The following is a 25,098-nucleotide window of genomic DNA, read 5'->3' on the forward strand; positions in this document are numbered from 1 at the left end:
CAAGGGAGTAGGAGCAGCTGGGAGGAGGAGCACATCACTCAGAGAGGCTGTGTGGAAATGTCCCAAGGACAATAGGTGCTTTTATTACCAAGTGTGGGGGGGTTATGGGTTTAAAGTTCAGGACGAATAGTTACAAGGAGAACTAGAACTGGGTGCTTCCTTCCTCCACAGAGGACAGAATTCAGGAGAACTGAGGAGGGCAGAGCTGGGGTGAAGTCACAGGGTCAGGGGAGGGGCCCTGGCAGGGGTGAGGGAGGAAGGCCACAGAGCAGGTAGTGGCTGTTGGGCCCTCTGGAAAGAGCTGGTACGTGGGCGATCAGGGGCCTGGCTTTGGTGACAAGGCCAGGGTAAGGAGGAGCTCACAGGACAGGGAGACAATACTCACACCTGGAAGAGGACTGTTCTCAGAAACCAGTGACCCCCCCCTCACTGTCCAGAGCTCAGCCCACACCTCTGCTCCCCCAGAGCCCACACCAAAGCAGCCCACGGGGCGCCCCCTTAGCCTGCAAGGGTTCCTAAACCTCACCCCATCTCCTCCCTTTAGAAGTTTCTGTTTTGGGGTGCCTGGGTGGTGCAGTCAGTAAAGCGTCTGACTCTTGATCTCAGCTCACGTCATGATCTCACAGTTCGTGAGTTCAAGCCCTACATCAGGCTCTGCGCTGATGGTGCGGAGCCTGCTTGGGGTTCTGTCTCTCCTTCTCTCTGGCCCTCCCCCTGCTTGTGCTCTCTCTCTCTCAAAAATAAACTTCAAAAAAAAAAAAAAAAGTAAAAAAAAAAAGCTTGTTTCCCTCCAGCAGCACATCTCAAATACTTAAAGTGATAAATCCATTCTTTCAAATGTGCAAATTATTTGCTGCCTTCCCAGAAGGTGTATTAATCTGTAATGAAGAGTTTGTAAACCAGAAGGGAATCAAGCTCTCACGATGGAATTTCAACCAAGAGACTTTTAGACGGAAAGGCCTTATACACCCGACTCACACAGGAGATCTAGAGGGTGGACACCCCCAGTTTGGCGTGGTGGTCCCCTGACACTTTGAGGCGTACTTTGAAGAGGAACTGGAAGGAACTGGGCCCTCAGAGGAGGGGCGGGATGGGGTGGAATCTCTGCCCTGCTACGGTCCCCCAAATAGATGCTCTTTTCCACCCGGACACGGAGCTTCGGCAGAAAGCTGACCCCAGAGTGCCAGCCCCATCTGTACCCAGCCCCATCTGTACCCCATCTGTATCCTGTTTGGCCACAGGATCAAGTGGGAGCCAAATCAGGATGGTGTTCCTGTAAGTGATGGTTTCTGCAGCTCTCATGGGCTAACCCAGTCAGTCCTGGCAGAATTTCTCTTGACCTGGCAAGTTTGGTCCCTCTGCCACCACTCACCTCGATGATTCTCCCACCTTGGTGAGGGCTCAGGGATACCTGCGGCTCTCTGTTCCTTGACCCTTACTTCACTTCCAGCGTGAGCACACCTGGCATTTCAGTCTCACCAGCGACACCTTCACGTGCTGCCAGCAAGAAGAGCCCCCTTGCCTGCTGCCCCTCCTGTGTCTCAAGCCCACGGCCTAGCTGGTGTCCACGTGAGGCCAGGCTGTTCCACCACAGGATTCTTCTGCCCAGCTAGTTAGGCAACTATAATCCTTGGCTATAATCCTTCACAACTCAACCTGCACCAAGGCCTGCTTCTGAAGTCACCCACAAGAAAATGCAAAATTAAGCTACTGAATGTTTAAAAATTAAAAATGTGTAAAAGCTGATAATATAGGCAAAATGGTTTTCTACACTAATTTTGCATCCCTATTAAGCATGACAGGTGCAAAAGAGTTCCCTGACACTCATGGTTAAAAAAAAAAAAAGGGAAATAGAATGGGTCACATTTTTCTCCTTGGCAGGTGAGGGTGCAAAGCCACTTCAGCAGGAAACAGGGACCCTCCAGTGCATTTCTCTATAGAGAGGGGACTGCATATCATGGGTAGACAATTCCACCCATATGGTTTTCCAAAAGAAGGATTCACCACTCAATCACTTTTTAATATCAACATTTAATGAAAACCAGGAAAATATTAAAACACGACTCAGGATTTTTGCAGGGAGCTAAGGCAATGTGGTTTGATAAGGGGGTTCACTGATGGCTTAATACAAGACAGTGTTTTTCAAAAGAAAGCTGTGCTGCTCTCATCCCGTTCTCCAGGGACAGTGGGGAGGGGAAGGCTGGAGGAGGGGTGCACTGGGATGTGTGGTGGGATTACAGATCACCATGATAACCAAGGACAGGGAAGGGAGCCAAGGATGCTGAATATCCCACATTAAACAGAATTCTCATTATGAAGAACTGTCTCATCGAAAATGCTAATAGTGCCTCTGTTGAGAAGCACTGGAAGGTGAATCAGAAATTAGCATGACTCTTGATTACAAGAATATCAGTTAAGTCTTCATGGGGAGATGACAGCAATGACTGTACGAATGTCCTCTCTGGCGAGCCCAGATGAAGGGGGATGCAGGCTTCTGATAGGGTCAGTCCTGCTAGTGGTGACATGCATATCAGCTTATGAAGGGGATAGAGCCTGACAGACACTGTTGGCTAGACAGACAGATGGACAGTGGTGAGCTACACGTATGCCTTTGGAAAGGGACAAACCTCTCCTGTTTTTTTATTTCTTAGGACACAGCTGGGGCACCAAAACTGGACAACACATCACAGAAGAAACAATTTTAGTCCAGAGCACTGGTTCTCAAAGAGTGGTCTCCAATTAGCATCGCCTGGGAACTTGTTAGAAACACCTCGGACTTGGTGAATCAGAAACTCTGGCCCAGGAACGAATGTTTTAACAAGCACTCGAGATGAATCTGATGCAGGCTCAAGTTTGAGAACCTCTGGTCTAGAAAGTTTGGGATTAAAAATGGCAATCAGTCACAAGAAGTAACACTACCTCATCCCTGTGTAGTTTCTAGTACACTCTGAGAAGGAGGAGCATGTTGCAACATGTCTCTTGCAGGCAAATGATCAGACATGGAGGGCAGGAAGAAGGAAGACTTAAGCAAGGAGAAATGAGGGAAAAGAGTAAATTATCAGGGCCAATCTAAGTATCAAGTTTGATAAACCATCCTAGAAGGATTTTGTTTTTAACTTGTTTTCCTCTTTGAATAGCCAATGCAATTATATGGTTCAAAACTCAGAAGACACAAAAGGGTATAGAGCGAAAGTTCCTCTACTTGCCCCTTCTCCTAGGTACCAAGCTCCAGCTTCCCTTCCTCAGAGTCAGGCATGTCATCAATGTCTTCTTGGGATATGTTATAAAAATACATATCTATTTTTATCCCCATTTTGTCTTAAATACAGATGATAGCATACTATACGCATTATTCTATACTTTGATATTTTTCATTTAATATGTTTTGGGGATTATTCCATATGAGAAACTTTAAGAACCAATGAGAAGACTTCTGAGTGCCTGGAAACATAGAACACTCTCAGGGACACATGTCTTCCCTGCAAAGACGAAGGCCATCATGTGATTCTTGTGGATTTCTTAGTGAACCGCCTCTAGGAAAACTGTCCTGAAATTCTCAGCTTGGAGAACTCTCCACAAGTCCTACTATATTCTGTTTTATATGAGAAGGATGTGACCTGTAAACTCCTAGGTCACTAAAGTCCAATGGCAACACTACCAGACAATACTAGCAACTGGGGGCGGGGGGGGGGGGGCGGGGTTAGGCATCCTAAAATACACAGTGGAGGGGAGGTTGGAACCCAGGAGAGAGCTCAAAGCAATGAAAGGACTTGGAACATTTTTATCTGTAAGATTAATAACCATAAATCACATTTTATCTATAGGAATTAACAAAATACAGGAAAGGATAAAGACAGGAACAAGATGAGAACACTTAACAGAGTCAGTTTTCAACACTTATAATCAAATATTGAACACAGAGTAAATAATATATATAATCTCTATCCTTCTACCAGTTTGATTTGTAACATTCCCTTTATAATTACTTTTTGTTCTCTTTCCTTCAGCACCATTAGTAAGATATCTTGTACTCCATCAGTAATTGATAAAACAAGTATACAGAAATAAGTAAGCTTATAGAAGGTCTGAACACCACTATCAACTAACTTAACTGAATTGACACTACACCCAACAAGGCAAGATATACATTATTTTCAAGTGCACATAAAACATTCGCCAAGATAGACTATATTCTGGGCCACCAAACAAACCTGAATCAATCTTTAAAAAGTAAAATCATGTACAGATGTTCTATAATCATAATAAAATCAAACTAGAAGTTAATAACATAAAGATACCTGGAAAATTCTGTACATTTCTGGAGACTAAACAACACGCTTCTAAATAACCCATAGATAAAAGACAAAGTCCTGGGATACTGGATAATATTTTACATAGAATGATATGAAAACACAATGTCCCAAAATTTGGCGGATGCAGCTAAAGCAGATTAAGTGTACAAGGAAATTTATAGCATTAAACTTATATTAGAAAAAGAGAAAAACCTCAAACCAATGATCCAAACTTCCACTTTAGAAAACTAGGAAAAGAAGAGGAATTTAAATCCAAACTGATCAGAAGGAAGGAAATAATAAATATAAAAGCACAAATCTTTGAAATTCAAAAGAAAACAAGTAATAAAGTTTTTGAAAAACCTGAAAAAAAAGTTTTTGAAAATATCAATAAAATTTGAGCCTGTAGCCAGGTTGTCAGGGGAAAAAAAAGAAAGAAAAATTGTAATTGTCAGAAATGAAGGAGGGGGGGTGCCTGGGTGGCGCAGTCGGTTAAGCGCCCAACTTCAGCCAGGTCACGATCTCGCGGTCCGTGAGTTCGAGCCCCGCGTCGGGCTCTGGGCTGATGGCTCAGAGCCTGGAGCCTGTTTCCAATTCTGTGTCTCCCTCTCTCTCTGCCCCTCCCCCGTTCATGCTCTGTCTCTCTCTGTCCCAAAAATAAATAAACGTTGAAAAAAAAAATTAAAAAAAAAAAAAAGAAAGAAATGAAGGAGGGGATATTACTACAGAGCCTAAAGACATTAAAAAGAAAGTAAACATTATGAATGATTCTATGCCCATAAATTCAACAACTTAGATTAAATAGACAAATTCCTTGAAAGGCACAAATACTAAAAATCAACCAAAAAGAAATAGCGGGGTTCTTGGGTGTCTCAATCGGTTAAGTGTCCAACGCTTGACTTCAGCTCAGGTCATGATCTCACGGTTTGTGGGTTTGAGTCCTGCATCAGTTTCCATGCTGACAGTGTGGAGCCTGCTTGGGATTCTCTCTCTTCCTCTCTCTCTGCCCTTTTCCTGCTCACGTGTGCACTCTTGCTCTCCCTCTCTCTCTCCCTCAAGGATAAATAAATTTTAAAAAATTAAAAAGAAGTAGATAACCTGAATTAAACAAATTTTATGAGGCCAACATTACTTGATATGAAAATTAGACAAAGATATTACAAGAAAAGAAAACTACAGGCCAAAAATGCTCAACAAAATGTTAATAAATTCAGTAATACGAGATAACACATCCTTATAATGTGGGGTTTACCATGGAAATGTACAGCTGGCTCAACATTTGAAAATAAATTAATTTAATTTATTTTATCAATTGATTGAAGAAGGAAAACTACATAATCACTTCATTAGATGGGGAGGGGGGATGGGAAGCACCTGACAGAATTCAGTTTCCACTAATGGTTCTGATCAACTGCTATAATCAGAATGCAAAAAACTGAGATAACCTGCTAAAAAAGGTAGAAGCCTCTTGAGTGATCCAGAAGTCCTCTCATGAGAAAGGTCTCAGGTGTTGTTACAAGATGAGTATGAGGGGACAGATACATGGTAGAGTCTTCAACATGTAATGGAATTACATTCATCATATAGTTGGTCAAGAGAGAGATGGTTACATTTAGGCAGATCGCTACTAAATAAAGAAAGAGCTTCGTTATCATCACACCTCTGCACAAAGGCAGATGCTTCCCATTTGAGGTGGTGGGATTTCTTAAAACCACAAGTGTTCCAAATTTCCCAGAGAGCTGTCAGGAATGCTGTAAAGTCTTCTACTTTAGGTGGGAAAATGGATTCAATGACATTGAAAGTTCTTTTTAGTGCTGAGACAGAGTAGGGAAAAAAAAAATTAGTTGTCTTAACTAAATGTTTGTTCGTTTTTTAATTAATGTTTGTTAAGAGTCAGGTAAAGGAGTATGAGACTCTACATTTTAAAAATCATATTGCTTATCTTTATGCATTTTACACTAGTAATTTAGTAGAGACATATATTTTTATAGTACACCCTGTAAAAACATTTCTTGTTATACATTTCTCTCCCCCTGCTACTTGTTCTAAAGAGACTAGGTGATAGATTAGTCCTTGATCCCTTAATATCTTCAACCATTCACATTCTGTCAGTTCCCTTCTTTTTGCCTCCAGACATCCTTTCTTGAAAAAGACCCACAATTAGACCTACTGCTCTCTTTCTAGCTACCAACCTATTTCTAGACTTCCTTTCCACTTAAATGTTTTCAGTGAGTCATCAACACCTGCCACAATTTCCTTTCCACCCACTCCCTCTTTACCCCCTGCAATCAGCCCAGTTCTTTTAGGTATCACGTAGATGGTCAAAATGCTGGAGTTTAGGGGGGCTAAGAATATCATGAAGAAGACACAGCATTTTCATTCAAAGAGTACCCAGAAAAAAATCAACATAAATTCTCCAAATACCCATTAGGCACAGATTGGAGAAAGGACCTGCAAAAGAAAGCTGACATTTATTAGGTATCTTCTACTACACTGTGGAGTTAGATTGTGTCCCATCATAGCCATCAACAATTTCTCCATTCCTGTGCACTTATTTCATTTCAACTTGAATTGTACCATAAATAACAATAAATGTAACTGGACCAAATTCACCAGTTAAAAGGTACATACACTCACCCACTCATATAACTGTTATAGGCTTTTTACAAGATGAATATAACACACAAAGAAGTTGAAAGAAATGAATGGAAATAATGAGAAAATATGCCAGGCAAAAACTAACCATAAGAGAGCTGAAATAGCAAAATTAATGCCAGACAAAATAGACTTTAATGTAATTTGACAAGAGAACCACTTCAAAATGATAAGAGGAATGAGATAAAAACATAGAAGATATCCCCAGCATTGGTTTTAGGAAGAGTCCAGTAAATGTAATGTAAATACAACAGCTCAGAATTAGAATTCTACATAATTCAATTCAATCCCACAATTATTTGCATAAAAGCTCTCAAGTTTGTTACCATGAACAACAAAGCTTGATCTAAAAAGACATATGTAGAATTTTATACCCAATAATTATAAAACATGCATTGCAAGCATACATGTGGCTGCTAATTTTATTGTGCTTTGCTTTACTGCACTTAACAGATACTGTATTTTTCATAATTGAAGGTTTATAGCAACCCTGCATTGAGCAAGTCTGAGGCCACCATTTTTCCAACAGAATTTGCTCACTTGCATCTCTGTGTCATATTTGGTAATTCTCACAATATTTCAAACTTTTATTATTATTTGTTATGGTTATCTTTGATGTTACTACTGTATAAGTTTTGATGTTGTAATTGTATAAGGGGTGCCACAAACCACATCCATATAAGATAGCAAACTTAACTGATAAATGTTGTGGATATTCTGACTGCTCCATTGACCAGCCATTCTCCTGTTTCTTTCCCCTCTCTTCAGGCCTCTCTATTCCCTGAGACACAGTAATATTGAAATGAGGCCAGTTAATAACCCTCCTCTGGCCTCTAAGTGTCTAAGTGAAAAGGAAGAGTCATACATCTCTCACTTTAAATCAAAGCTAGAAATGATTAAGCTTAATGAGGAAGGCATGTTGAAAGCTGAGACAGGCCAAAAGCTAGGCCTCTTGTACCAAGCAGTTAGCCAAATCATGAATGCAAAGGAAAAGTTCTTGAAGGAAATTAAATGTGCTACTCCAGTAAACACAAGAATGATAAGAAAGCAAAACAGCCTTATTGCTGATAATAAAGTTTGAGTGGTCTGGATGGAAGATCAAACCAGCCATAACATTCCCTTAAGCCAAAGCCTAATCCAGAGCAAAGCTCTAACTCTCTTCAACTCTTTGAAGGCTAAGAGAGGTAAGAAAGCTGCAGAGGAAAAGTTGGAAGCTAGCAGAGGTAGGTTCATGAAGTTTAAGGAAAGAAGCCATCTCCATAACAAAAAAGTGCAAGGTGAAGCAGCAAATACTGACATGGAAGCTGCAACAAGTTATCCTGAAGACCTAGCTAAGATAGTTCATGAAGGCAGCGACACTAAACAAGAGATTTTCAATATACATTAAACAACCTCCTATAGGAAGAAGATGCCATCTAGGACTGTCATAGCTAGAGAGAAGTCAATGCCTGGCTTCAAAGTCTCAAAGGTTAGGCTCTCTTGTTAGGGGCTAATGCAGCTGATAATCTGAAGTTAAAGCCAATGCTCATTCACCATTCTGAAAATACTAGGGTTCTCAAAAATTGTGCTAAATCTACTCTCCCTGTTCTCTACAAATGGAACAACAAAGCATGAATAACAGCACATCTGTTTAGTACATGGTTTACTGAATATTTCAAGCCCGCTGTTGAGACCTACTACTCAGAAAAAAAGGTCTGATGGAGATGTGCAATCAGGTTAATGTTGTTTTCGTGGCTGTTAACACAACATGCATTCTGTAGCCCATGGATCAAGAAGTAATTTCAAACAACCAATGCCATAAAAATACAAACAACTGTAACAGAATGTTATAAAAACCTATTTGCCGGGGCGCCTGGGTGGCTCAGTCGGTTAAGTGTCTGACTTCGGCTCAGGTCATGATCTCACGATCCGTGAGTTCAAGCCCCACGTCGGGCTCTGTGCTGACAGCTCAGAGCCTGGAGCCCGTTTCAGATTCTGTGTCTCCCTCTCTCTCTGCCCCTCCCCTGTTCATGCTCTGTCTTTCTCTGTCTCAAAAATAAATAAACGTTAAAAAAAAATTTTTTTTTAAAACCTATTTGCCAAAAAAAAAACCCTATATGCCAACAAATGGCACAACTTAGAGGAAATACATAAATCCTTAGAAACATATAAACTACCAAAACTAAATCAGGAAGAAATAGATAATTTGAACAGACCAATTATCAGCAATGAAATTGAATCAGTAATCAATAAACTCCCAAAAAAACTGTGAAGTCTAGAACCACATGGCTTGACAGATGAATTCTACAAAACATTTAAAGAAGAGTTACTACCTGGGCACCTGGGTGGCCCGGTCGGTTGAGCATCTGACTTTGGCTCAGGTCATGACCTCACTGCTTGTGGGTTTGAGCCTTGTCCGGCTCTGTGCTGACAGTTGGGAGCCTGGAGCCTGCTTCGGATTCTGTGTTTCCCTCTCTCTCTCCCCTCCGCCACTCATGCTCTGGTCCTCTCTCTCTCAAAAATAAATAAACATTTAAAAAAAAATTTAAAGAAGAGTTAATACCTATTCTCTCAAACTATTCCAAAAAACAGAAGAAGAAGGAAAACTTTCAAATTCATTCTGTGAGGTCAGTATCACCCTGATACCGAAACCAAATAAAGACACCACAAATAAAGAGAACTATAGGGCCAATTACCTCTCATTAACACAGAAGCAAAAATCTTCAACAAAATACTAGCAAACAGAATTCAACAATCCATTTAAAAGGGGGAGGAGTTAAGATGACAGAGAAGTAGGGGGACCCTGGGCTTTCCTTGTCCCTCAAACACAGCTGTATTGAGGTAAGATCACTCGGAACACCCAGGAAATCAATCTGCAGATTGGCAGAAGGATCTCCACAGTTGGAGGGAGACAGCTTGGCAGGTGCGAGGTTCATAGAAATGAATTGGGGAAGAGAAAAAGAGAGGAGGGAACCCTTTTCATGGAGAGACAAAAGGAAGAGAAAGAGAGAGGGGTTGAGAAAGTACAACATTGAGTTAGCACAAGCAGAAAACCTCTCTGGCCCATGGACTGGGTAGTGAGGAGTACTGAGTGTCCCAGCTCTTTTTTGCAAACAGTGTTTGAAGCTCAAATTCTGAGGTTTTGGAAGTGCATGACTTTCTTGGGAGCAGAGCTATGGCGTGCACTCCTGGGCAGGGAGGGGGCAGCTAGCTGGGAGTGCATAGGGTGGTGTAGACATCTCCAGGGCACACTGGGAGAGAACATTCCCCATCCCAGAGTACTTTTGGAAGAGGGCTTATTGCCTCCCAAGGACGAAATACCCTGCAGGTGCCAGCCAAAGGCCTTTCATCATCAGGGGACAGAGGCGTACCTAGAGTGAATATAAAACCTTCGCTGCCTTTAATGGTGGTACACTACAGATTCCATGCACTGTGCAGGCATGGGACTATTCCGCAGGGACAGAGAACTTTACACAGCATGGAGAGGCTCTGCTCCAAAGGAGGGGAGTGGGTCCACATGGTGCTGGGTCCTTTAAGACTGTGGGTTTTGAATCCCAGCCACACGCCAGAGAAAACCTCAGGAGAGTTGTGGGACAGGGCAAGTTGACTGGTCTCACTATTCTGTGAGGGCTGCCTGAACAGCAAGGGGATGTGAGATCCCCAGTCTGGGGATCAAAGATTGGAGTGGTGCCATTTCCCCCCCAACACCAACATGGTGGAACTTCAGAGAACAACACAGTGGCCTCCAGTGAAGGTGGGACCCACTTAACACCAAACCCCAGCACCCCCAAGCCTGGCAACTGTTTATTTTGGGGGGCAAGACTGACTCTGAGCCAAAGCAGAGTCAGATCAGCACAGCCACCATCCCCCATCCACCAAGTGCACTGAAAATCCAGGGCTTCAAAATGACACCTACAGTTCTTTTTTCTTTGTTTCTTTTCTCTTCTTTTTTTTCCCTTTCTTTTTCTTTAGAATCTGCCTTATAGTTTTTTGCTTCTCTGTTTGATTTTTTTTTTTGGTCCCCTTTCCTTTTCTCTTGCTTTGGGATCAGGCTCCCCCTCCTTTTTTTCCAGGGTCACTTCAACAAACAAATCAAAGCACACCTAGTGAAAGGTCCAAACGCACCACTGCAAGCAAGGAGGAGCTCTGCAGAGGGCTGACCATGGGAAAGAGCAGCCAAAACGCAATAGCAGAGTGAACAGAACATATACCAAAAACACTTCCTGAAGTGCCAGGCTCTGGACAGTGTATGACCCTTTTTTAATATAGCAGTACTCTCAGGTGCAGGAAACATAAAAAGCTTTTAAAACATGCAAAAGACAGAAATGTAGCCAAAATGACAAGATGGAGGAATTTCCCCCAAACGAAAGGTCAAGAAGACATCACAGCCAGGGACTTGCCCAAAACAGATATAAGCAATATGCCTGAATGAGAATTTAGAACAACAGTCGTAAGACTACTAGCTGGGCTTGAATAAAGGATAGAAGACACCAGAGAAACCCTTGCTGCAGAGATCAAAGACCTAAGAACTAGTCAGGATGAAATAAAAAATGCTATAACTGAGATGTAAAACAAAGTGGATACCGTGATAATGAGGACTGAAGAAGCAGAGGACAGAATAGGTGAAATATAAGATAAAATCGTTGAAAATAACGAAGCTAAAAAAAAAAGAGGGAAAGGAAATTACTAAATCGTGAAGGGAGGCTTACAGAACTAAGTGATTTCATGATATGAAACAATATCCATATTCTAGAGTCCCAGAAGAAGAGTGGGAATAAGGGGCAGGAGGTTTATTTGAACAAATTATAGCTGAGAACTTCCCTAATCTGGGGAAGGAAACAGGCATTCAAGTCCAAGAGGCACAGAGAAGTCCCTTTAAAATCAACAAAAACAGGTCAACACCACAATGGATCATAGTGAAACTTGCAAAATATAAAAATAAAGAGAGAATTCTGAAAGCAGCTAGGGACAAAAGGTTTATAAAGGTAGACATGTAAGGTTTGTAGCAGACCTGTCCACTGAAACTTGGCAGGCCAGAAGGGAGTGTCAGGAAATTTTCACTATGCTGAACAGGAAAAATATGCAGCCAAGAATCCTTTATGCAGCAAGGCTATCATTCAGAATAGAAGCAGAGATGAAAACTTTCCCAGACAAACAAAAACTGAAGGAGTTTGTGACCACTAAACCAGCCCTGCAAGAAATTTTAAGGGGGAATTCTAAGTGAAGGGGGAAAAAAAAAGACCAAAGCAACGAAGACTACAAAAGGACCAGAGAAAATCACCAGCAACACCAATTCTACAGGTAACACAGTGACATTAAATTTATATCTTTCAATTATTATCGTGAATGTAAATGGACTAAATGTTCAGATCAAACAACACAGGGTATCAGAATGGATAAAAAAAACAAACAACCAAGATCCATCTATATGCTGCCTACAAGAGCCTCATTTTAGACCTAAAGACATCTGCATATTGAAAGTGAGGGGATGGAGAACTACCTATCATGCTAATGGAAGTCAAAACAAACAAACAAAAAAGCTGGAATAGCCATACTTATATCAAACAAACTAGATTTTAAAACAAAGACTATAGCAAGAGATGAAGAAGGGCATTATATCCCAATTAAGGGGTCTACCCATCAAAGGTCTAACAATTATAAATATTTATGCCCCCAACTTGAAAGAACTCAAATATATAAATCAATTAATCACAAACATAAAGAAACTCATTGATAATAATACCATAACAGTAGGAGACTTTAATACCCATTTACAGGAAATAGATCATCTAAGCAGAAAAATCAACAAGGAAACAATGGCTCTGAGTGACATACTGGACCAGATGGCCTTAACAGGTTATTCAGAACATTTCATCCTAAGGCAGAAAAATACACATTCTTCTTGAGTGCACATGGAACATTCTCCAGAACAGATCACACAGTGGGTCACAAATCAGCTCTCAACAGACAAAAATATCGAGATCATACCATGCATATTTTCAGATCACAATGCTATGAAATTTGAAATCAACTACAAGAAAAAAGTTGGAAAGCCCTCAAATACATGGAGGTTAAAGAACATCCTAGTAAAGAATGAATGAGTTAACCAGGAAATAAAAGAAGAAATAAAAAAATACGTGGAAGCAAATGCAACTGAAAAGACAACAGTCCAAACCCTTTGGGATGCAGCAAAGGCTGTCCTAAGAGGAAAACACATTGCAATTCAGACCTATTTCAAGAAGTAAGAAAGGTCCCAAGTACACCACCTAACCTTACACCTAAAGGAGCTAGAAAAGGAGCAGCAAATAAAGCCTAAAGCCAGTAAAGGAAGGGAAATAACAAAAAGCAGAAATTAACAATACAGAAACAAAAGAACCCAGTGGAACAGATCAATGAAATTTAAAGCTGTTTTTTTGAAAGAATAAACAATATTGAATAACCCCTAGCCAGACTTCTCAAAAAGAAAAGAGGACCCAAACCGATAAAATCATGAATGAGAAGAGGAGAGATCACAACCAACACCACAGAAACACAAACAATTATAAGAGAACACTATGAAAAATTTTTTGCCAACAAACTGGGCAATCTAGAAGAAATGGGAAGATTCCTAAAAAACTCACATACTACCAAAATGAAACAGGAAAAAAATAGGAGATTTGAACAGACCCATAACCAGCAAATAAATTGAATCAGTTCTCCAAAATCTCCCAAAAAACAAGAATCCTGGGCCAGATGGCTTCCCAGAAGAATTCTACCAGACGTTTAAAGAAGAGTTAAACCTATTCTTCTCAAATTGTTCCCAAAAACTGAAATGGAAGGAAAGCTTCCAAACTCATTCTATGAAGCCAGAATTACCTTGATTCCCAAACTAGACAAAGACACCGCTTAAAAGGAGAATTATAGGCTAATATCCCTGATGTATCTAAATGCACAAATTCTCAAAAAGATACTAGCAAATCAAATTCAACAGTACATTAAAATAATTATTTCCCATGATCAAGTGGAATTTATTCCTGGGCTGCAGGGCTGGTTCAATATTAGTGAATCAACATGATACACCATATTGATAAAAGAAAGGATAAGAACCATATGAACCTCTCAATAGATGCAGAAAAAGCATTTGGCAAAATACAGCCTATGTTCTTGATAAAAACCTTCAAGAAGGTAGGGACAGAAGAAACATTCCTCAACATCATAAAGGCCATATATAAAAGACCCACAGCTAATATCACCATAAATGGGGAAAAACTGAGAGCTTTCCCCCTAAAGTCAGGAACATGACAGGGATGTCCAGACGTTCTCACCACAGTTGTCTGACATAGTATTGGAAATTCTAGCCTCAGCAATCAGACAACAAAAATAAATAAAAGGCATCCAAATTGGCAAAGAAGAAGTCAAACTTTCAATCTTGGCAGATGACATGATAGTCTACATGGAAAACCCAAAAGACTCCACCCAAAAACTACTAGAACTGATACATGAATTCAGCAAAGTCTCAGGATATAATATCAATGTACAGAAATCAGTTGCATTTCTATATACCAATAATGAAGCAACAGACAGATAAATCAAGGAATCGATCCCATTTACAATTGTACCAAAAGCCATAAGATGCCTAGAAATAATCCTAACCAAAGAGGTAAAAGATCTGTGTTCTGGAAACTATAGAAAGTTTATGAAAGAAATTGAAGAGGACACAAAGAAATAGAAAGATATTCCATGCTCATGGATTGGAACAACAAATGTTGTTAAAATGTCTATACTACCCAAAGCAACCTACACATTCAGAGCAGTCTATATCAAATAATATTAGCATTCTTCACAGCACTAGAACAAACAATCCTAAAATTGGTATGGAACCAGAAAAGACCCCAAACAGCCAAAGTAATGTTGAAAGAGAAAACCAAAGCTGGAGGCATCACAATTCTGGACTTCAAGCTATATTACAAAGCTGTAATCATCCTGACAGTATGGTACTGCACAAAAACAGGCACACAGATCAATAGGGCAGAACAGAAAACACAGAAATGGACCCAAAACTGTACGGCCAACTAATCTTAAAGCAGGAAAGAGCATCCAATGGGAAAAAGACAGTCTCTTCAGCAAATGGTGTTGGGAAAACTGGACAGCGACATGCAGAAGAAAGAGACTGGACCACTTTCTTAGGCAATGCACAAAAGTAAATTCAAAATGGATAAAAGACCTAAATGTGAGACAGGAAGCCATCAAAATCCTAGAGGAGGAAACAGGCATCAACTTCTTTGACCTCGGCCACAGCAACTTCTTACTAAACATGTCTTCAAAGGCAAGGGAAATAAAAGCAAAAATGAACTATTGGGACCTCATCAAGATAAAAAGCTTCTGCACGGCAAAGGAAACAATCAACAAAACTAAAAGGCAACTGACAAAATGGGAGAAGATATTTGCAAATGACATATTGAATAAAGGGTTAGTATCCAAAATCTATAAAGAATTTATCAAACTCAACACCCAAAAAACAAATAATCCAGTGAAGAAATGGGCAGAAGGCATGAATAGACACTTTTCCAAAGAAGGCATCCAGATGGCTAATAGACACATGAAAAGATGCTCAACATCACTCATCATCAGGGAAATACAAATCAAAACCACAATGAGATACCACCTCATACCTGTCAAAATGGTTAAAATTAACAACTCAAGAAACAACAGATGTTGGCAAGGATTCAGAGAAAGAGGATCTCTTTTGCACTGCTGGTGGGAATGCAAACTGGTACCACCACTCTGGAAAACAGTATGGAGATTCTGCAAGAAATTAAAAATAGAGCTACCCTAGGGGTGCTTGGGTGGCTCAGTCAGGTAAGCATCCAACTTTGGCTCAGGTCATGATCTCATGGTTTGTGGATTCAAGCCTCGTATCAGGCTCTGTGCTGACAGCTCAGAGCCTAGAGCCTGTTTCAGATTCTGTGTCTCCCTGTCTGTATCTCCCCCTCCCCTGCTCATGCTCTATCTCTCAAAAATAAACAAACATTAAAAAAAATTTTTTTTTAATAGAGATACCCTATGACCCAAAAATTGCACTATTAGGTATTTATCCAAAGGATACGAAGATACTAATTTGAAAGTGGACATGCACCCCAAAGTTTATAGCAGCTCTATCAACAATAGTCAAATTTTGAAAAGAGACCAAATGTTCATCAACTGATGAATGAAGAAGATGTGGTATAAATACACAATGGAATATTACTCAGCAATCAAAAATAATGAACTCTTGCCATTTACAACAACATGGATGGAACTAGAGTATATTATGCTAAATGAAATAAGTCAGCCAGAGAAAAACAAATATATAATTTCACTCGTGTGAAATTTAAGAAACACGACAGATGAACATAGGGGAAGGGAAGGAAAAATAAGATAAAAACAGAGAGAGGGCAAACCACAAGAGACAACTACAGAGAACAAACGGAGGGTTGCTGGAGGGAAGGTGGGGAGATGGGCCAAATGGGTGATGGGCATTAAGGAGGCACTTGTTGGGATGAGCACTGGGTGTTATGTGTAAGTGATGAATCACCGGGTTCTACTCCTAAAACCAATACTACATTGTATGTTAACTAACTTGAATTTTAAAAAATAAATAAAAATAAATACATTAAAAAATCATACCCATGATCAACTGGGATTTATTCCTGTGATGCAAGGGTGGTTCAGTATTTGCAAAATAATCAACATGATACATCATATCAATAAGAGAAAGGATAAAAGTATATGATTATTTCAAAAGATGTAGAAAGAGCATTTGACAAAGTACCACATCCATTCATGATATAAAACCCTCAACAAAGTAGGTTTAGAGGGAACATACCATAACATAAAAAAGGCCTTATTTGAAAAACCCACAGCTGGGGCTCCTGGGTGGCTTAGCATCTGGCTCCTCATTTCGGCTCAGGTCACGATCTCACGGTTTGTGAGTTCGAGCCCCACATCAGGCTCTGCGCTGACAGCATGGAGCCTGCTTAGGATTCTCTCTCTCCCTCTCTCTCTGCACTTCTCCCCTTAAAAATAAACATTAAGAAGGAGAAGAAGGAGAAGAAGGAGAAGGAGAAGAAGAAGGAGAAGAAGAAGAAGAAGAAGAAGAAGAAGAAGAAGAAGAAGAAGAAGAAGAAGAAGAATCCACAGCCAACATCATACTCAATGGTGAAAAACTGAAAGCTTTTCCCCCAAGGTCAGGAGCAAGACAAGGATGTCCACTCTCACCACTTTTATTCAGCATAGTACTGCAAGTGCTAGCCACAGCAATCAGACAACATAAAGAAATAAAGAAAAGGCATCTAAATTGGTAAGGAAGAAGCAAAACTCTCAGAATTTGTGGGGGACATGAGACTGTATACAGAAAACCCTAAAAACTCCACCAAAAAAAACTATTAGAACTGATAAATGAATTCAGTAAAGTCTCAAGATACAAAATCAATGTACAGAAATAAGTTGCATTCCTATACACTAATAATAAAGCAGCGGAGAGAGAAATTAAGTAAACAACCCCACTTACAATTCCACCCAAAACAATAAAATATCTAGGAATAAACTTAACCAAAGAGGTCTGTACTCTGAAAACTATAAAACACTGATAACAGAAATTGAAGATGATACAATGAAATGGAAAGACATTGAACGCTCATGGGTTGGGAGAACAAATATCTACACATTCAATACAATTCCTATCAAAATAACAACAGTATTTTTCACAAATACTGGAGCACCTGGATGGCTCAGTCAGTTGAGTATCCAACTTCGGCTCAGGTCATGATTTCATAGTTTGTGAGTTTGGCCCCGCACGGGCTCACTGTTGTCAGCGCAGAGCCTGCTTTGATCCTCTGTCCCCCTTCTTCCCCAGCCCCTCCCCCACTCACTCACACTCTCTCTCTCTCTCTCTCAAAAATAAATGAACTTTAAAAAAAAAGAAAAAACATTCCTAAAATGGGTATGGAATTACAAAAGACCAAATAGCTAAAGCAATCTTGAAAAAGAAAAACAAAACTAGAGGTATCACAATTCCAGACTTCAAGTTATATTCAAAGCGGTAGTAATTAAAACAGTATGACACTGGCATAAAAACAGACACATAGATCACTGGAATAGAACAGAAAACCCAGAAAAAAACTCACAATTATATGGTCAATTAATCTTTGACAAAGGAGGGGTGAAAAAGTCTGTTCAACAAATGGTGCTGGGAAAACTGGGCAGTACATGCACAAGAATGAAATTGAACCACTTTCTTTCACCATACACAAAAATAAACTGGATTAAAAACCTAAATGTGAGACCTGAAACCATAAAAATCCTTGAATAGGACATAGGCAGTAATTTCTCTGACATCGGCTATAGCAACACTTTTCTAGATATGTCTCCTGAGGCAAGAGATGGAAAAGCAACAATAAACTATTGGGACTACATCAAAATAAAGTTTCTCCACAGCACAGAAAACAGACAAAACTAAAAGGCAATCTATGAACTGGGAGAAGATATTTGTAAATGACATATCTGATAAAGGGTTATTATCCAAAATGTATCAAGAACTTATAAAACTCAACACCCCAAAAACAATAATACAATTTTAAAATGGGCAGAAGACATGAACAGACATTTCTCCAAAACAGACATTCAGATGGCCAACAAACACACGAAAAGATGTTCATCATCACTTATCATCAATAAAAATCAAATTTACAATGTAAATCAAACTTACATTGGGAAATTGTAAATCAAAATTACAATGACATAGCACCTCACACCTGTCAGAATGCCTAAAATCAACACAAGAAACAACAGGTATTGGCAAGGATGTGGAGAATAAGGAACCCTTTTGCACTGCTGGTGGAAATGCAAACTGGTGCAGCTATTGTGGAAAATAGTATGGAGGTTCCTCAGAAAATTAAAAATAGAACTACCCTATGATCCAGTAATGACACTACTGGGTATTTACCTAAAAAAAATACAAAAACACTAAATCAAAGGAACAAATGCCCTATGTTTATTGCCCCATTATTTAAAAATAGCCAAACTACAGAAGCAACCGAAGTGTCCATCGATAGATGAATGGATAAAGAAGATGTGGAGTGTAAATATATATATATATATATATATATATGTGTGTGTGTGTGTATATACATACATATATATACATATATATATATAATGGAATGTTATTTAGCCATTAAAAAGAATGAAATTTTGCCATTTGCAAAAATATAAATAGAGCTAGAGAGTGTAACGCTAAGTGAAATAAATCAGAGAAAGAAAAATACCATATGATCTCATTCACATGTGTAATTTAAGAAACAAAACAAACGAGCAAAGGAAAAAGAGAGAGAGAGAGAGAGAGAGACAAACCAAGAAACAGACTCTTAACTGTAGAGAACAAACCGATGGTTACCAGAGGGTAGTCGGGGGAGGAGGAGGCCGGGATGGGTGACACAGATGATGGAGATTAAAGAGTACACTTATCATGGTGAAAAAAATCTACCTCCAAATTTTAGATCAAACTCTATTATGAGCTATCGTGGTGTGAGTAAAACGCATATGGAAAAAAATTTTTTAAATTATTTAAAAAAATAAAAGAATGGTTGCCAATCTTCAAATATTTTAAAAAAGAAGTAATTTCAACTCTCAAGTCTTATTATTTAAGAAATACATTTTATAATGCTATAGCTGCCATAGATAGTGATTACTCTGATGCATCCGCGGAAAGTAAGTTAAAAATTTTATGGAAAGATTCACCTTTCTAGGTGCCATTAAGAACATCTGTGATTCACAAAATGAGGTCAAAATAGCAGCATTAACAGGAGATCGGGAGAAGTTGATTCCAATCCTCAGTTGATTTTGAGGGTTCAAGACTCCAGTGTAGGAAGTAACTGCAGATGTGGTGGCAAATAGCAAGAGAACTAGAATGAGAAGTGGAGCTCAGGCTGAATTGCTGCAGTCTCACAATAAAACTTTAACAGGTGATAAACTGCTCCTTATGCTTGAGCAAAAAAAGCGGTTTTTTTGAGATGAAATCTACGCTTGTTGAAATGACAACAAAGGAATGAGAATATTTAGTTGAAGCAGCAGCAGGGTTTGAGAAGACTGACTCCAATTTTTTTTTTTTTTAGGTTGACTCCAATTTTAAAGAAGCTTTACTATAGGTAAAATGCTATCAAATAGCATCGCATGCTACAGAGAAACTGTGAAAGAAAAGTCAATCAAGGCAGCGAACTTCATTGTTGTCTTACTTTAAGAAATTGCCACAGCCACCCCAACCTTCAGCAACCACTACCCTTACTGGTCAGCAGCCATCATCATTGAGGCAAGACCTTTGGCCAGCAAAAAAAATTACAACTCACTGAAAGTTCAGATGATGGTTAGCATTTTTTTAGTTAAGGTATGTACATTGTTTTCTTTAGACATAATGCTATTACACCCTAAACAGACTATTAGTATAGTGTAAACATAATATTTATATGCATTGGGAAACCTAAAAATTCATTTGACTTGCTTTATTGCAGTGGATTGGAACTGAACCTATAATATCTTGGAAGTATGCCTGTATTCTTTGCAAGCATATAGGAAATATTTTCAAAAATTAACCTGCAAGAGGCCATAAGACATATCTCAATGAATTCCAAAGAACTATACAGTCAGTGTCAATAGAAAAGATCAACTTGGGGGTACCTGGGTGGTTCAGTCGGTTAAGCATCCAACTCTTGATTTCAGTTCAGTTCATGATGTCACTGTTTGCAAGTTGGAGCCCTGCGTTGTCACTGCACTGTCAGTGCAGAGCTTGCTTGGGATTCTCTCTCTCTCCCTCTCTCTCTGACCCTCCCCAGTACACATGCACTCTCTGTCTCTCTCTCAAGATAAATAAATAAACTTTAAAAAAAGACCAACTTGTCTGTTGGCTTTCTCTATCAACATCTCATCCTTCTGAAACTCCCTTGTACTTCTTTCTCTCTTCTGACATTGTATGTGGAAGTTTTATCTAGTCATTCATTTATTCAGCACATTATTATCAAACACTTAAATACCAGTTACTGTTTTTAGCACAAGGAATACACTAATAGACAAAGCAAAACAGGCAAATATCCTCCCTTTGAGGAGCTCACATTCTTGTGTCACCTCAATCACCAGACCACAAGTGTCTTAAGGTAGGACCACGTCTAGTACAGATTTGGCTAGCTCCCAATGTGCTGCTAGGCCAAACACTACATTGGTTCTGGAAGTGTAGGACCTACAGACTCTGACACTGAAGACAAAGAGTTTGGTGAGGCTTGAAGTACAGTCTTTGGCTATACTGCTGTGGGAGTGCAACATGGCTCATCAGGGAGACCTGAGACCAGGATGAGTGACAGAATCTAGACACCCCTCACCACCCCTCTACCAGTAACTCAATAGCTTAAGTCTCAGTGTTCCAAGGGTCAAAGCAGATCCAAGTCTAGAAACCAGATTATCAAAGCAGAGCTGCAGAAGGCCAGATCAATGTCAAAGGGGCCGGGAGCCATTAAGTTTGGAAGGAACAATCAGCCAGACAGACGAAACCAGACAGATTAGAAAAAAAGCAATCATGTCTCTTAATAAGTCCTTGCAAATTGGCGTGTAGTTTAAACAGACCAGACAAGCCAAGTAACCAGTGGCAAGTAGCCATAGCCTACAAGTCAGCCTGGTTGTAAGGGTCTGTTATACTTCCCCTGTGAGGTAGTAACAGCTGGACTTTCTGAGCTAGTGGGATAAGGAGAGTATTTGTAGCTTACTGCAAATAAATCTATGTTCTAAGAGGCAAAGGGCAAGGTGACTGGCTTTTAGAGAACTCTGTTCAGTCCCAAAATGATAAGTTCACAGTATTCCCAAGAAAGAAGAGGGCCTGAAAAACAGACACATCTAACTGTTCCTTCTCTTCCTCCTCATTCTCCTCCTCCTCCTTAGTGTGTACCATGTGATGATTTTATATATGTATACATTGTGAAAGAATTGTCACAATCAATGAACATATCCCATCACTTCATGTAATTAGTGTGTGTGTGTGTGTGTGTGTGTGTGTGTGTGTGTGGTGAGGACACTTCGGATGTACCCTCTTAGCAAATTTCAAGTATACAATGCAGTATTATTAGGCAGTATATTAGGTCTCCAGAACTTATTCATCTCATAACTGAAAGTTTGTATGCTTTGACCAACATCTCCTATTTTCCCACCTTGGTCCTACCTCTAGCCCCTGACAACCACCATTCTACTCTGGTTCTGTGAGTTTGGCTTTTTAAGATTCCACATATAAGTGAGATGATACAGTACATGTATTTTTCTGTCTGGCTGATTTATCCTCCAGTTTCACCCATGTTGTCAAATGGCAGGATTTCTTTCTTTTCAATAGCTAACATTCATGTGTGTGTGCACACACATGCATGTTACATTTGCTTTATCTAGTCATCCATCAACCAACACTTAGGTTGTTTCCGTATCTTAGCTAGTGTGAATAATTCTGCAATAAATAGAAATGCAGGTATCTCTTCCAGATACTAATTCCATTTTCTTCAGATATATATCCATAAGTGGACCTGCTAGATCATATGGTAATTCTATTTTTAATTTTTTGAGGAATTGCCATACTGTTTTCCATAATGGTTATACCAAATTACATTCCCAGCAACAGTGTACACAGGTTCCTCTTCCTCCATACCCTCACCAGCATTTGTTACTTCTTGTATTTTTTTAGAATAGCTATCCTAAAAAAAAAAAAAAAACGTTGAAAAAAAAAGAAAAAAGAATAGCTATCCTAACAGGTATGAGGTGATACCTCATTGTGGTTTTGATTTGCATTTCTCTGATGATTAGTGATGCTGAGTACCTCTTCATATACTGTTGACCATTTGGCTGTCTTCTATTAGAAGAAAAAATGTCTACTCAGGTTCTTTGCTCGCCTTTTAATTGGATTATTTGGGGGTGGGTGTTACTGAGTTGTATGAGTTCCATATATATTTAAGATAATTAGTCCCTAATCAGATATATGGTTTGAAAATATTTTCTCCCATTCAATAGGTTGCCTTTACATTTTGTTGATGGCTTCCTTTACAGTACAAAACTTTAAAAAAAAATTTTTTTAACATTTATTCACTTTTGAGAGAGAGAGACAGAGCATGAGTGGGGAAGGGGCAGAGAGAGGGAGATACAGAATCCAAGGCAAGCTCCAGGCTCTGAGCCATCAGCACAGAGCCCAACGTGGGGCTCAAACTCACAAACTGCAAGATCATGACCTGAGCTGAAGTCAGTCGCTCAACCGACTGAGCCACCCAGGCGCCCCTACGGTACAAAACTTTTTCATTTGATGTAATCCCACTGGTTTATTTTTACTTTCGTTTCCTGAGTTTTGGGTGTCACATCCAAAAATCATTGCCAAGACCAATGTCAAGGAGCTTTTTCCTATGTTTTCTTCTAGGAGTTTTATAGTTTCAGGTCTTAAGTTTAAGTCTTTAATCCATTTTGATTTGCTTTTTGTGTATGCTGTAAGATACGACACAATTTCATTGTTTTACATGTGGATATCCAGTTTTCCCAGAACCATTTATTGAGGAGACTTTCTGTTCCTCATTGTATACTGTTGGACCCCTTGTCAAAGATTAGTTGTCCCTATGTGCCTGGATTTATTTCTGGGCTCTCTATTCTGTTCTATTGATCTATGTGTCTGTTTTTATGCCAGAACAACACTGTTTTTTAAAATTTTTTTAATGTCTATTTATTTTTGAGAGAGAGAGACAGAGTGTGAATGGGGGAGGGGCAAAGAGAGAACGAGACACAGAATCTGAAGCAGTCTCCAGGCTCCCAGCTGTCAGCACAGAGCCCGACGTGGGGCTCAAACCCACAAACTGTGAGGTCATGACCTGAGCCGAAGTCAGAGGCTTAACAACGGAGCATCCAGGTGCCCCAGAACAACCACTGTTTTAAATGCTCTACCTTTGTAACGTACTTCAAGATCAGGAAGTGTGATGCTTCCAGCTCTGTTTTTCTTTCTCAAGATTCCTTTGGCTAGTTGGGGTCTTTTGTGGTTTCATACAATATTAGAATTGCTTTTTTCTATTTCTGTGAAAAAATGCCATTGGAATTTTGATAGAGACTGCACTGAATCTGTAGATTGCTTTGGGTAGTATTGATATTTTAACAACAGTAATTCTTCCAATCCATGAACACAGGCTATCTTTCCATTTATTTGTGTCCTCTTCAGTTTCTTTCATCAATATCTTATAGTTTTCAGTATACAGGGCTTTTACCTCCTTGGTTAAATTTATTCCTAAGTATTTTACTATTTTTGATGTTATTGTAAATGGGATTGTTTTCTTAATTTCTTTTTTAGATAGTTCATTGTTAGTGCCTCCAGCTTCTGACATAGGTTTTAATGAAGACCAGGTCCATCTGCAGGGATGCACCCCTTTCCAAAGGCCACATCAATCCAGAGAAAAAGACCAAAACAAAAGCCCCACAGCAAGAAACAGGAAGGAAGGGAAGCTATTCAAACTCACTGCCTCTCGCCTTGATAGTACACAATAGCTGAGTCCTCTACTGGAGAATCATGGCTCCAAAGGAATCCTTATGACCTGGTGTTTTCTGGGATTTAAGCCTCTTGTATGAGCACTGTCACTATGGCGACAAGTCTGGGATGCTCTGCTCTAAGTGAGGGAGCTTATCCCTTCAAATATGCTTCTTGAGTTAGCAACAAAGGAATTCACTGAACCTCAACTAATCTCATATTCTTCTAGGAGACCTCTCTCAAGAGGCACTTTTCCTCCCTTGCCCCCACAAACCTCCCAGGTTTCCACTCTGTTCAGCCAACAACCACATTTATATAGTGATTTACAGTTTACTTTCACTCACATCACCTCAATCAAGCCCTGAGGAGTCCTCTTCAGTCACATGAGCCTCTTTACGTCAACCACAGAGTGAGGCTCTTCGTTTCAGAGAGGCCTCCCTGGGCAGACCAGCAGACATGGGCCCTGCAGCTGGGATGGGATGGTGGAATTAGGGGTGGGAGGAGTGAGCTGACCCTTGTGACTTCTTTTCCAGAGGGAAGAGTTTGCAGTGGCTTGCAGCCCTGGCAGGCCTGATGCCCACCCCCCTCCCACCGTGGGGGCGACCGGCCCCGCCCCCCCGCGCCCCCACCGGGGGGGGGGGGGGG

The 25,098-nt window shown here is 39.9% G+C and overlaps 1 protein-coding gene across 2 annotated transcripts in view; it reads right to left on the reverse strand.

The window, feature by feature from the left end:
- MYLK (myosin light chain kinase) overlaps window positions 1–25,098 on the reverse strand; it is a 279,895-nt gene that overhangs the window by 211,883 nt on the left and 42,914 nt on the right. The window lies entirely within an intron of this gene.

This window comes from Herpailurus yagouaroundi, unplaced genomic scaffold (assembly GCF_014898765.1).
Source record: "Herpailurus yagouaroundi ecotype Mexico unplaced genomic scaffold, PumYag 162, whole genome shotgun sequence".
NCBI lineage: Eukaryota > Metazoa > Chordata > Mammalia > Carnivora > Felidae > Herpailurus > Herpailurus yagouaroundi.